We start from the raw sequence: 14,763 nt of genomic DNA on the forward strand, positions 1-14,763 counted from the left end.
TCTTCCAAACCACATGCCACTGTTGCCATCTCCAAATCAGGCTTTAAACTTGCTTACATCCTTCTGTCTGAGACAGCTCTGAAACTGCTCTATAATGGAAAGATGAACTGTAGATGAAGCAAAATCACACAGTCCAGTATGTCTCTTTTAACGTGTTCCCCCTATGAAGATGAATCAGGATTTGTTGAATATTTGGTACACGGTCCTCCTGGCAAATAAATACTTCAAGGCATAACTAATGATACACTGTCCTCTCAGATTAGAAAAGGGACAGCCTGTTTTTACAGGCTGTACGTGGTCAGGATACAATAATTGCAACCCAAGAGAAGTGAAGATTTCTATTCTAAGGGATACCTGCTCCAAAATTTGGCAATGAAGTGATGGAAATCATCAAAAAAGATTTGCAGAACTCTCCATTAAACTTTCTGGGAGTAATGACTGATGTTTGAAATAGTACAAGAAGACTTTAATTTGTGTTGGATTTCAATTCATTAGAAACTATCTTGCTTGCGTGTCATAAGATTGGATGCAGGCACAGTGAAATTTTATATGCTTATTATATGGGAAGTCAGAATGATTGACAAAACTGGTGACTTTTGCACTTGAAAAATATAGATCTGACTCCATGCTTCTGACTTAGCTGTTTCAGACCAAACTAGTAAAGAAGAATCACAGGATCACAGAATATCCCAAATTGGAAGGAACCCACAAGGGCCATCGAGTCCAACCCTTAGCCCTGCACAGGACCATTCCCAAGAATCACACCATGTGCCTGAGTGTATTGTCCAAATGCTTCTTGAACTCTGTCAGTCTTGGTGCTGTGATCACTTCTCTGGGAAACCTGTTCCACTGCCCAACCATCCTCTGGGTGAAAAACCTTAAAAGTCCAACCTAGACCTCCCCTGACACAACTTCAGGCTGTTCTCTCAGGTTCTGGTCACCACAGAAAGGAGATCAGGTCCTGCCCCTCCTCTTCCCCTCACAAGGAAGTTGTGGACTGCAATGAGATCTCCCCTCAGTCTCCTCCAGGATGAACATACCAAGTGACCTCAGCCACTCCTCATAAGGCTTCCCTTCAAGGCCCTTCACCATCTTCATTGCCCTCCTTCGGACACTCTCTAAGAACTTAGAATCTTTCTTATACTGTGGCACCCAAAACTGCACACAATATTCAAGATGAGGCTGCCCCAGTGAAGAGCAGAGTGGGACAATCATCTCCCTCAGCCAAAGCTTTGCCTGATGCCCGCCAGGACAGGTTGGTCCTCCTGGCTGCCAGGGCACTGCTGACTCATATTCAACTTGCCGCTAAGCAGGACCACCAGGTCCCTTTCCCAGCACTGCTTTCCAGCATCTCATTCCCCACCTGTAGGTACATCTGGGGTTGCCCCATCCCGGGTGCAGAATCAACACTTTCTCTTGTTGAACTTCCTGTGGTTGGTGATTGCCCAGTCCTCTAATTTGATAAGATGGTTGAGTCTGGAAGATTTTATTCATAAAAAAGTTCAGTGATCCAGTATCAGAATTTGAAAACATTTCTATTTCTGAAACCCACCTAATTCAGTACTAACAAGCACATCTGAAACAGCCTCTCTTCTAGTAACAGGTAATGCACACACCACTAGAGTCAGAGATTAATGCTTTTTGACATAAGAAAGCTGTAATCCCAAGGTTTCAGATTGTAAAAAGCATTCAGTTCTGTCTCTCATGGGTCTTGAGCTATCTGACCTTAAAAATGTCAAGATTGAACTGGTTTTTTCAGCCTGCAAGAGCTGTTTTGCCTTTGGCCCAGGGCTGAAAATAACAAGTCACACACACCTAGATCATTGCAAGTCCAATTCCTGAAAACACATACAAGATTAGTAGACTACCGTAGGAAAAAAAGTGTCTGAACTGCCACAGCCAAGGCTTTTATCTAGGCTGATGGGTATATAAATAGAGGCAGAATGTAGACGTGCTGAATCCAATTAATGTACTCTGCAGAGCATAGTGGTTTTTTTTTCCTGAAAAGAGAAAGCTTCAGTAAAACTTCTTTGCCTTTGAAACATCCAGGCCCAGCTAATGAGATGTCCATATGAAACCGGGGCCAGGTCCTTCCCTGAGAGAGATACTTTGCTGATGCTCACACAGCAGCTTGAGCCAAATGACCCACATGGGAAGAAAGGCCTGTTTACATGTTTCTCTGAGGTATGTATGTTGCCAGGGGTGTGCCAAGCCTCAAAAGCTACACATGGAGTGATACAAATACTTGTCTTTAAATTGAAATACAGGGGGAGAAAAAAACCCTATATAAATGAAAAAGTTGGTTCAGTGTAAATAGAACTTTTTATTGAGCAAGTGTGTCTGAATATGCCAGAAGGTGGCTGATAGATGTTTGTTACAGATTACCACAGCAACCTAAAAAACTGCCACCCTCACAAGGTTATAATTTAATATCCAGCAGACTGTATTAATTCATCTGTAGCAGTACTTAATTTTATATACGTTACAGACTAGTCTTGGTGCTTCTCATGCTAGTTTTTCAGTAGATTTTAATTTAACATATTTAAAACTGACTAAGTAATGATGATCAGGTTGAAAACAAGTAAGAACCTGAAGGTCAATGCTTAATGCAGGATTAGCAACATTAATACCGTTGCATTAGCAGCAGCATCTCTTCAGATTCACAGACAACTTATGTGCTAGAAGACCTGTCTTCATGAGCTGTGAAACAAATGAGGTAAAGTGGAATTCTGAGAGAAAAATGCAATTAGGACATGGAACTTTTCTTGGATATAATCTAGGAGTCATTGAGACTGCTTTTGATAGTCTTTTGAAATAGTAAGACTGTAACAGAATAAAGTAAGTCGGGAGGGACCTCTAGAGGTCATCTGGGCAAACCTCCCTCAATGCAGGGTAAATTTAGACCACATTCAGGCCTAACTGCATTATTTTGAGAGGGAGATCAGGGAGAAGGAACTTAATTACAAGTAAAGAGTTTTATCTAATGTAACTCTCCAAGAATCAATAGTTTTGAAATCTGTCATGCATGTTCTATACACCATAAGTTCTGGTAACCTAGGGCCAAATCAGTGCCATATACACAGGCCACAGAAAAGAAGAAGAGAACAGAAATCTCCTCTGGGTTTTCTTGTTTTTGCTACAAATGTTATCAGGTTGGAAGATTTTTCCAGGATACTATAGAAAAACTTTGATGCATAGAAACTATTAGCACAGGAGGGAAAGAAGTGAAGTATTGCAATGTATCAATGACAGAGGAATGGATTTTGGCAGCAGCTGTCTAAGGAATAAATCACTTGTGCTTTCTTCAGTTCTTCCTTCTTTTCAATGTTTTTTTCATACTCTCATTTTCAAAGTCTTCATTTGGACAGTACTGTGGCATTTCGGCTAGGATTTAAAGGTGCAGCTGTGCACACAGAGTGGCTGAACCATATAATAATAGGGTAATAGGTGTTACCCTATAATCAAGAACTAAAAAGTGTCTTTTCACTGGAAAGGGAAAAACAGAATTATATTCCAAACTAACACCAAGTTATCATAGTAATTAGTTAGAAGCCTTTATATGTTGAATACTTACGAGAGTTTGCAGTGGGGTTTGCCTAAACACTTCACAGATGTTTTTCAGGGTATCTGAAGAGATAAATTCACAATACTGTCAAAATGTAACAATTTAGGTTGCCAGTACTATAGTTTTGCATTGGTTGTTAGGCATTTTAAAGTCCTCTACCTTTTTTTTTTTTTTAATGAAAAACTGATTAGATACCAATCTGTCTGTGATAAAAAGAAAAGTGTATTTCTTCTGATAGTTTATTTTGGTTTTGACTGTCCAGCCATATTGTTTTAAATACCACAAAATGCAAGACACTATCTTGAGGAATTTAGGGTTTCATTTGCATGTGTGGAATCACTGTGGCAGTGACACACAGGGAGCAGCAGCCTGGAGAAGATACAAGATACAATAGATGTTACAGCCTGGGCTGTAGATGCGAATTAAGGTCTAACGCTGCGTTTGTATATGTGAACATGTGTTTGTATATATGGGAGTAAGTGGGGGAAAAGGGCACTGGTAAGCCCTTTATTGCGCGGCAGTAAATCTCCCTGGAGGTCGTGCACGATGAGGGGCCGCAGGGAGCAGAGGCTGCACGGGCTCCCGCAACCCGCCTGGCAATCCCGAGGCTGCGCCCTCTCCCGCCGGGCCGCAGGGAGGGAGGAGGGAGGCGGGAGCGGCGCGGGCGGGCCCGCTGACGCGGCAGGGCGGTGCGGCGGGAGGAGCCGGCCCGGGCGGTGCTGGCGGCGGCGGCCGGAGGAGGAGGAGGAGGAAGATGGTGGCCGCGGGAGGAGCGGCCGGCTGCCGGGCTTTCCGCCCTGCGCTGCGCGGCCGCCCCCACCGGAGCCGCCCTGCCTGCTGAGGAGGCGGCGCGGACCCGCTCCAGGTGCGGAGGGGACGCGGCCGGGAGGGGGGTCCGGGAGCGGGTCCGGCCGTGTCTCTCCCGCGGCGCTGGGTGTCGGGGAGGCAGCGGGCCCGGAGGTGGGTGCCCAGCCCTGTCCGCCTGGCGGCCCCTCTCGGCGGCGGGGGTTGCGGCGCTGCGGCGTTCCCTGTCCCCTGCCTGGGCGTGCGGCATCCCCGGGCGAGCGGGGCAGCGCTGCACCTGCCCCGGGCTACGGGAGCGGCGCCAGCGCGGCCATGAGCGCCTCCATCCCAGTCTCCGGCGTACTCTCCCTCGTTTTATCCTTTCCATCATTTTACGTGGGATGTGCGTACCCCAATGCCCAATGCACTGGTTTGCTTTTTTTTTTTCAGTCTGTTGCCCCCCCCCCCCCCCCCCCCCCCCCTCCCCGCACCTTTTCTATGGTGAAAAGATAAAGGATAAATGAAGGGGGGAACGTGGGGATTTTGCATCCGCCGATCGATGGTCGCCGTCGCAGCAGGACGGTCGCAGCATCCCTTTCCGCCGAGAGATGCTGCCAGGATTGGCCTCGTCCCTATTTGCAGCAGGGAACCTAGCGGGGCCTGGATCTCCCCATCCTCACCGTGGGGCGTGCTCTCCATCCCTGGGCTGAGGGGGAGGTGACATCTGCTACCATCACGTTCTGGTTTCAGAAAAGGGAAGGCGTCTTGATCTTTTCTTCCCGGAAAAGCAGTTTGATAACAATGGTTACCTGAATCACAGTCGTGGTCGGTGCAGCCGAATGTGCTACATCTGCTCTCTGTAAGGATCAGTGTTAAGAGAAGCAGTTTACCAAGACTTGTTTTATTGCCATCATAAACCCACCTTTTAAGAGAGATGGAACCATGGGCCTAGGCTGGAAAACTGCAACATCCCTTTTGCTTTCCCCTGTTGTAGATTTTTGGACTGTGCAATTGCAGTTTGCTTTAGAGAGTGCATTGCACGGCTGGCTGTTTTCATAGCTGCTGAGGAACTAGAAGCCAGAGGTGTTTGCCTGACTCTGCATATATTAAGAGTGAGCTAATGTGGGTGTAGGGCAGATCAGCCATGTAGCATTTTTCTTGTCTTTGATGTGCGTCGTGTTACACCAGCTGATAAGAGGACACCCAGGTGGCTGCAGGTTTGTGTCTCTTCTGCAGCCATGGCCCATGGGGTCCTGACCAACTTGCCCTTGCAAAATATCCCACTCACAGTACTCCAGGTTCTGCTGCATTGCTGTTAAATCTGGACCAGCTGCACCTGCCTTTGCAGCCCATGTCAAAAACAAGCACGTGATGCCTGTGCTTCCCGAACACTGATGGTGAATGTGTTTATTCTCCTGTGTGGTATCAAACCAAAAGTGAGGTGTATGTTTACCTTTTTCTCTAATGCTGTGGGGAGAAGGGGCAGGGAAGACTGCCCAGAAGTGCGGTTCAGAAGTGAAGGAAAACAGTTATTGCTGAATTATGGGCATTTGTGCATATTTATACTGAAAAATGAAGTGTTCAGTGAGTGATAATGGAATATCACAGGAAACTGCAAAAACAGTACATTTAGTGTTTTAATGTACCTTGGGTGGATGTTGTGGGTGTATAATGAGTGAAATGTAAACCTGAGTGAAAGATATCTTGCCTTTCTGAGATTGAGATATCTATGAGCTTTTAGGCCAAAAAGATTTCTACAAAATTAATGGTGGCTCAAGTTTGGCTGTGTACTATGAATGATGTAATTCATTGGTCTAGGTTTTCTTGGACATTTCTGATTGTAGCTTGAAAGATACTTTTATCTTATGCTAATGCGTTATCCTTGCTTAAAATAGCAAATTTTCTGGCTACTATGCTGTCTTTTAACAGATGGAAAGCCAGCCTTTTGGAAGGCTATCAAAATAAAGGTAATCACAGATTAGACCTTTAGTTACAAAATGTAAGAATGCTGTGAAGGGCATTTGATATATCTAGGTAGACAGAAAAGATAGTTTTGGTGTGTGAAGAGGGAGAAATGCCAAAGCTTTTTAGTATATCCCTTTTTGGTTACTTAATATAAAATCCTTTTCACAATTTCTTAAACTGTTAATTTAATTCTCAATCCTTTGTTTATGATAACTTTTCAATTCCTTACATGTTTGGAAGAGTATAAATGCATTCCCATTTTTATAACTTATTAGAACTGCCTTCATGTATTTAAAACATAGGAGCTAATGCTTTAGAAGAGATTTTGTCATGCTGGATGTGGTGCCATGGTGGATACTAAAGGTGAAAATCTTGTAGTCCATCATCTTTTGGGGCAGGGAAAGTGGGTGTGGATTTTTGAAGGTATGAACATCGTGATCTGAACATTTTGTTTGCTCTATATGGATGTAAGTACTCTGTAATCTTTTGAATTCAGGGACTATTAATTTTAAGGCTAAAGTTTGTGTTATCTAAATAGCAACCCTAACCAGAAACCTGCATTCTTTGCATATGAGATTTGAATGGGTTTTAATTGGACCAGGAGTTGGCTTCTGACTTCTTTTATACCACAGTCATATGCAATGCCTGCATTCTTTAGCTTAAGAAGCCTTCAATATGAGGATTATGTGTGTCTTTGAAATGTAGTTAGCATTTCTTTTTATAAGCAGTGCTTAATGGTACTAGAGCTGGCATAAAAGTCATGAGGGTACAAAGAAATGGAATCTCTCCTGTTGAGCTGCTTGTTTTGTATTTTTAACAGGCCAGTGTGGGTAGTCTCTTGCAGTGGTTTTAAATTGTTTGGCTTTGTGTCAGTGTGTGGTATTGTTTATGGCAAACAAAATCAGGAAAAACTAATCCAAAATACAGAAAAGATGACTAGGAAAATACACACCATGTTGGTTCTGTGATATTGCAACATGTATGTGAGTTCAGGGTTAATATCCAAAACTAATGCTCATGTTAAAAAAAAAAAATTATAAACTTCATAGTCTTCACAAAGACAAAATGAAGGAAAAATCAAGCAGAAGGCTAAAACTTTTCACTCGCATCTCATGGCCTAGATACTTCAGACCAGATTCAGCATTTTTTCCTTTGGCATGCGCGTTGTCTGTTATTGATCATAGCTGCTCCGGATTTACATGAGATTGTGAGAATCATACCTTTTCTCTTATGCTCAAAGATAGAGATAATTAAAAGATATTAGAGCTGTTTCAGATAGTTTAATACATGTCATCTATAGGCAATGCAGCTTGATTAGTTAAAGCTTATATTTGTACGAGATCCTAGTACCATAGATTTAAGTGAAGCCATAATGTGCCAGTAATACATTTTTAAATGTGTTTTTCTGGTTTCATAGAAGGTGAAGATTCCTGCTTAATGAGAGAGCTAGCACACAACCCACTGAGGCTCTTATATGTCTGATAGATGGCCTGTAATACATATTGCATCGAGGTTAAAAGTTTCTGAAAAAGAGATTGATTGGTTTTGCTTCATAGTAATGATTGATTTGATAAATCATCTACTAAGAGCAGTGTGATAGTATTTTGCTGTTTCTGCTGCATGCATTGGTGTTCTTCCGAAAGGGCTTTGTGTTTATTGCTTTACTGAAGGGGCCTAGGGAAACATCTTTATTGGATGCTTTCACGTATGCAGGCACATGATGATAATGCCTGTCCTAATTCTGAAGAAATAAATCCAGGAGCAGCATAATGGGTACACAACAGATGTGGATGACAGAGGACTTAGCTTAAGGTATTCTAGGACCATAACTACATGTTTGTCCACTAGACCTCTTTCTGCTGGAGACAGTCCATCTTGACAAGAGAGGAGGAATGGAAGTGCAGTTCTGTTTCTAAGGAGATCTGTTTCTATGGAGATGCTGCTAGGCAAGTGGCATCTCACCTGGTCCATTGTGTTTCCTGTGGTGTTTTCTGTCTAACTGCAAATACTTTTCAGGAGAAGTTTCCATCATCCAATAAGCCTCTGTAAGTAACTGTCTGTGGATAAGCAGTGGGGTTTTGTACATCGTCAAGGAAACTAGTGAGGGAAATGTATTAGTAGTATTTAAAACAATAAATAGCCTAGGTGAGGTAAACCACATTGGGAGCTTCTGTTTTTCCCATTGCCTAGTGAAAGGAGATGTTCTCTGATGTTTAGCCAATTAAAACGAAACCTGTTCTTAGACTATATATTGACTCCCTCAAATCTTGCTCATAAGCCAATATTTAAGCATTATTTAGTTCTTTCTTTCTCATGAGCCCTTCTGTAAAAATTACTTTCCTTTAGAAGATGACCACCTTGTCACCCATTTAAGAAAAATGTGAGTGTAGGGAGTGAGAGACTTCATTAAAAGTCTGAGTTAATGTGACAGCTGAGCAGCACACCTGTGGAATTTTGACTGAATCCTTTTAGTGGTAGTTTCTTTTTTCAACTAATTAAACTCTTCTGTTCCTCTGTGGCACTCTTTTTGTGCATCAGGAGCATCTCTACTGAATTTAGTTTTCAAACTTTCAACTCTAAAAGATGAGCACAGGTCAGGAAAACACCAGCACAGCAGTCCCACGGAGTTTACAAAACTTAGACAACTCGACCAAGATCATTTGAGCAACTACATAACATTAACTCACTGTTGCTTTATTTTTTCCTTTTTGGGGATGTATATCAGGGGAAGAACTGTCTTTGTGTATATATATATGGTTATGGTATTGGTTCAGTATCTAGGAGATATAGGTTTGGTGCCTATATTGATTTTGTTAAATAATTTTATTTCTCTGCAAGTGTTTTCACTTTTGTACATAGGGTTCTGATCATTCCTCTTGTGGTGGTCATTCAGAATTTTTTTTTTTTAAAGGAACATATTTTACTCAAAACTTGTTGGGTATTTGGGAGGGCAAGAACTTATTGTCTGGGTAAAAGAAGGGTTCTTTTAAACAAAAGGAGGAGGAAAAAATAAAAACATAATGGAAGATTTAAAACATACATGAATATGTATATCTTTAATTTCCTAACATGTGGTTAAGTTTTATTTGTGGATTTTTAATTTATTTTTTATTTATTCTGATAAGTGAGTTGCAGTTCTTGACAAAAGTCTTACTGTTACCATGAATTTATGTAGCGTCTGTTCTGATGGGACTTTGATCATGTTTGAAATCTTGGTGCTTTGGAAATCTCAAATATAAAACCTTAAACTAAATAAATTTAAATTAGGAAAAACAGCTTTAAAAGGACAACCAAGAGTAATATCTGAAAAAGCTCCCACCAAAGCTGTGTGAGGAAGCACAGGGTAAAAGCTCTTTCTCTAGGACTTTCCCAAGCTGATATTAGCAGAATGCTTTAACTAACGCTCTTCAAATCCAAAGAACCTGCAAAACCAGTAGGATTTTTTTATGTTGCTGTCTCCACTAAATATTAAGAGGGTGGGTACTGCCTTCACTGCTGGAAGAGGAAATTGTTACATTTTGTATGATGTGTGTGGGGAGCTGAGGTGTTTTTCCTTCTCTTTTCTTAACAGCTTTCTCACACCAGCTTTTTTATGATGACAGAGTAACTTGAATTGGAAAGGATCCCTGGATGCCATCTGATCTAAGCTCTGCTCCAATCAGGTGACTAAGACAAGGGCTGCTTATGCCGTGTTTGTAGCTCTTGGCTGAACCAAGGCATGAAGCTCTGAATCTGAAATGCTGCGTCCCTTGTGGGTGTAAAACACCAACGCATGCAGAAGGTTTTGCTTACCGTGCCAGTGGGATTGACACGGCTGCTGAAGGCAAACCTTCCTCTGACCTGCCCTTCTCATCCTCTGCTGGGCAAACCAGCTGCAGAAAGCTGCTTACTTTGCTGCTGGCATTGGGGTGATGGGAGCGTTGGAGTGAAGAACATGTACTGTGTGAGGGAAATGGTGATCTCCTCCTGATGGTTTTTAAGTCCATCTTACCATTACCCTCCCCCAGGAAAGGACTGAAATGCAGGTGTATTTGCTGTATTAGCTCATTCAGGCACCCGATAATTTTAATTTTTGGTAATTGGATTTTTAAGGTGGTCAAGATGGAAGAAATTATTGCCCAGGAATTTAAAAACTTTTTTTTGTGTTGTCTGGAAAACACATCTTACGCCAGGACGGAATGTGTGGGAGGGGGAATGGAGCTAGGGAACTGGATTTTGGGGTATCTCAAACCATGACAGTTACGTTGCAATGGTTTCAAAATTAGAGCACTATTTTTAAGAAATGAAAGAATCATTAAGCAGCATTCCTATATTCCTATGTGCAGTGCAGTTAGCTTTAGCTTAATGAGAAAATCTCTCCCAGTTATCACTGTGGTGAGCTGACAGAAATTTGTATTAAGGTAAAGAGTCAGTGCAAAACCAGTCTATAGCTTTGTAATTCTGTTGCACTTTCAGTGGACATTTTACATAACCTTTCCAAAAACTTCATGTGTATTTCTGATATTCACAGCTATTATTCCTTTTATCTCAGAGTGAAAAATAAGGATGAACTTACAGTTCTGCTTTCACTCAAGAATTATCATCCCTTGCTCGTAAATGATGAATCTAATCCACTTATGAGATTCCCATGACCTCATTCAGACGTTGGCATCTTAATTTTATTTCATAACAATGAGAAAATTCCGGAGTCCTCGAAAGCTTCCTCATGCAGGACTTTTTTGGTCTCAGAGTGATGAATAAGGATGAACTCAGGGTTCTACTTTTGCTCAAGAATTATTATCCCTTGCTGATAAATGATTAATGTAATCCACTTATGAGATTGCCACAACATCATTCAGATTTTGACATTTTATTTTTATTTCATAACAGTGAGAAAATCCCAAAGTCCTCAAAAGGTTCCTCATGCAGGATCACACTAGGGCTACAAGGCACATGGGAAGAGATGTTCAAGCTTGATGCCTTCCTGGCAAGGGGTTAGGCATCGGTCCAAGGGGACAGTGCCACAGTGTCATACTTCATAATATTGGCTCTGCGTTACCTTCGACATCCGCGCTCAACATCTGACTGCTTAGCCCTAATTTAAAGTCTTATCCAAGTCAGGCGGTTTTAGTGGGTTGTATTTTAAGTGTGGCACCCTTTGGCCTACACTTGGTTTTGGAATCAGCAATTTTAGCTGGAATTAAAATTGAGTGTGGATGTAGGACACCCCCACATATTTTTCCATTTCTCTACCTACAAAAACTGTAAAGACTGAATGTTGTTATTTCAGCTTAGGTCAAGCTGCTTTTGAATGCAAATTTAAAGGCTACATAAAACATTTCTGTTTTAGGAGTTACACATACCTAATACTTTACAATATATTGAAACATGTTTAGGATTAAAATATAATATATTATTAAAAAGAACTAGTATTTCTAGTTAGCTACTGATTGGTTATTTCTCCTTTAGGAGCCATGATAACCCAACCTCTTGAACAAAATTTTTATCTCAAGGAAAGCATAAGAAGTAAATACTAAAAGCACAGTTGTAGCTTTTATACAGTTAGCATTCATACAGTCAGTTTGCCAAAAAGTTGTTAAGTTCTCTACTCAAAAACTGATTGACTTCTGGTGATTCTATAGGAATTAAAAAGGAAGTGTACAAACTTTTTGTGCGTAAAGCAAAGGCAGTTTTTATATGTCACGTTTCTGGTGTGCAAATTTATATTGTATTGAAGACACTTTTTCTTCAACCTCTTTGTCCATGAAGCTAATGACTGGAAGTTCAATTTTTTTTTTTTTCCTTCCAGTATATAACTACTGAAACCTGAGCAGTTCACAACTCAATTTTGATCTCCAGTGTTAAAGTCTAAGTTATGATCTTGTAACCAGTGGTATCCAGAGGCACTGTGGTGCAAGTTCATATACGTACACCAGATACTGCTGTTTGTGCTATTCTGTTATCCAGAGAGTAAGGTAAGAGTTCCTTTTTTCATTTGAAAACAGAACTTCTTCATTTGTTTTGGAAAGAAAGACTTTTGCAGCTGCCAGCCCAGTAGCCTTGTGTTTTAAATGGTAGTGTGTAAAACAGTGATGTTAGGACCACTGGACATTGGAAACACTGAGCTATATGTACTCTAATTTTACACCTGAAACCAGATTGTGAAATTACTGCCAAGGAGTTCACAGTGTGGGGTTGACTAATTCAGAGCTTCTTGTGATGCAAGGAAGAGGATGGTATTTTTTCAGTCAGTTAAAATACTTCTGAAGTCAATCTGAAGGGATTGGTCTGTCCAGCAACATCAGTCAATGGGAAATGTGTGTGCGTAATGCAGAGAGTATGGGAAAGAGAGGAGTCTAGTTGATTTTTTTTTTCTCTAAGAAGACAAATTGGGATGTTGAAAGTGGTAAAAGGTATATGAGTCATCTCTTATGGCAGTGTCAAGGGAGCTTGCGTGAGGTTGGTGGCAGGACTGGATTATTTAGCAAAAAAATCAAACTTGCCTGAGACTTTCAGTTGTGCATAGTACTGTGTTCACCCTGGTCAAACTTCCTGAAGCCTTGCAAGCACTGTGGCAGTACAGCTTTGTAAATGGTTTCAAGTTCAAGTCCAGATTTTAACATTATTTTTGGCTAAAGTAATTAGTGCAGTGATAATCACTTAAGTAATTATCAACATAAAGCTTTCCATGCTGGTGCCTGTCATTGGTCTTTAACTGTTACATCCTATTTGAAGGAGAGTAGTGAGGAAGGGAAGAGATTTGTGTAACTGGAGCATCCATCTGGTACCTTTTGATGACACAGCCTGATAGTGGGTTGTTACTTGCAATATCTAACAAGGACATAACATATAATATAAAAAGCACCTGCCTTTGTACTTGAATTACGTATTCAGATTGCTATAATTTGTGAAGTCTGTTTATTCTTGCACATTTATTTGTTAACTGAATCTTTCGAAGACACTTGGTGATCCAATGACCAATGACTGTTTAAGAACAACATTCATGAAATCAGAACGTTTTTTATCATGGGGAAGAAATTCCCCGAAAGATCTCCACTGTGCTTTGATTATCCAAAGCACAAATCTTCTGGCTGTAGTCCTGTCTAAACAGAAAATGTATGGATCAACAGGGATATAATTCTGGTAACTATTTTCTGCTGACTAGAGAGACTAAAGCCTCAGAAGTTTAGTCTTTTGTTCTGTTGCTCATCAGCTGTGATAGGCTTTCCTCATAGGCAGTAGTTTCTGAATTCTTTTGTGGTGGCTCCCAAGTCTGTTCTTGCTGATGTTTATGGCTTAATAAGTAAGCACTGACACAGAACTGATGAGATTTTTGACACATTCAGTTATGAGGAGGCAATTGAGTGTCAGAAGCAAACATGGAGTGAAAATATACCAATTTCAATATGCATTTTATGAGATGGGCGTGGTATTGTTGCCAGTTTTAGTCTGGGGACTCAGGGCAGTAGCACTGCTTTTCTTTTTGTTTCCAGGATTATCTTTACGGTCACAGATTCTTCAGTCTCAGCCCAGGTAACTCAGGGGAAACCTTCCTGTATGTTAGTTATAATTTTATTTTTCCTGTCCCTAAGTGTAGCATGTAAAAATTGAATTCCTCCTTGTAAGGCATAGCATTGTCATGCTTCAGCTCCATCTACATGTGCAGGCACTCATGACAAGGTGCTTGTGGAAGGTAATCTCATGCACACATTTTATTTTGTATCTGCTGCGTATCTGTTTATCAATGTGAAGGTTTTGATGTGGGTACTTTGTATTTTAAATGCCTTTGAGTTGTGTGTGGTGGAGATTTATAATCTTTTTTCTCTTTCCTCCCATCTGTATCTGGTTTGTAAGTAACATCACAATGTTTTCTATTAGTTTCTTTGTCCTGAGGAGGCTTATTCTTCTACCTCTTAATGTAGCCCCATTCATGACTTCCCAGTATGTGTGACGTATTTCCCAAGAAAAAGCAATGATGTAATAGTGGATTTTTATCTGCAGGGGATCAAGGTTAGAAAAACTGCCTTTGCAAAGGATCTGCTGAACCTGTGTTAGACACACAGGGACAGAATTGAATAACTTTGTGTCTGGGTGTACGTTTAATATAAAAACGTATTTTTCAGAAAAATCCCCAGCTTCAAGTCTTGAAAATTATTGGACAGTCATAGACTGAGTTACTGGGAGTACCTTAGAAATTAAAAATTGTCCGACACGTGACCATTGTGAACACAGAAACAGCTTCACAGTCTACAGTTTGGAGCCAGTGGCCTACTGGCTCCAATAAATAAATAAATTATTGTCTCTTAATGCTGAAGACTCAGCAGCGGATGGTGACTACTCTGCATAACTGATCCTTCAGACTCAGGAAAAGTTTGCCCATTTTCGGTGGCCTTGTGAATTTATGGTCAAAGAACTTTTTCTCAATTTTACATTTGTTTCTTTTTACATTTGTTTCTTTTTACATTTGTTTC

The 14,763-nt window shown here is 41.0% G+C and overlaps 1 protein-coding gene across 4 annotated transcripts in view; it reads left to right on the forward strand.

Moving 5' to 3' along the window:
• Positions 1-4,313: 4,313 nt before the first annotated feature.
• Positions 4,314-14,763, forward strand: part of APBA1 (amyloid beta precursor protein binding family A member 1) — an 80,678-nt gene continuing 70,228 nt past the window's right edge. For 2 of the 4 annotated variants that reach the window (XM_027652481.1, XM_027652484.1), the window contains exon 1: positions 4,314-4,430. The gene's annotated coding sequence lies outside the window, so the exon portion shown is untranslated. Of the gene's footprint in view, positions 4,431-9,905; positions 9,976-14,763 lie in introns of those variants that run through there. The other 2 variants (XM_027652483.1, XM_027652482.1) reach the window with 2 other exon arrangements.

This window comes from Corapipo altera, unplaced genomic scaffold (genome assembly GCF_003945725.1).
Source record: "Corapipo altera isolate COAL_440 unplaced genomic scaffold, ASM394572v1 61286, whole genome shotgun sequence".
Lineage (NCBI taxonomy): Eukaryota > Metazoa > Chordata > Aves > Passeriformes > Pipridae > Corapipo > Corapipo altera.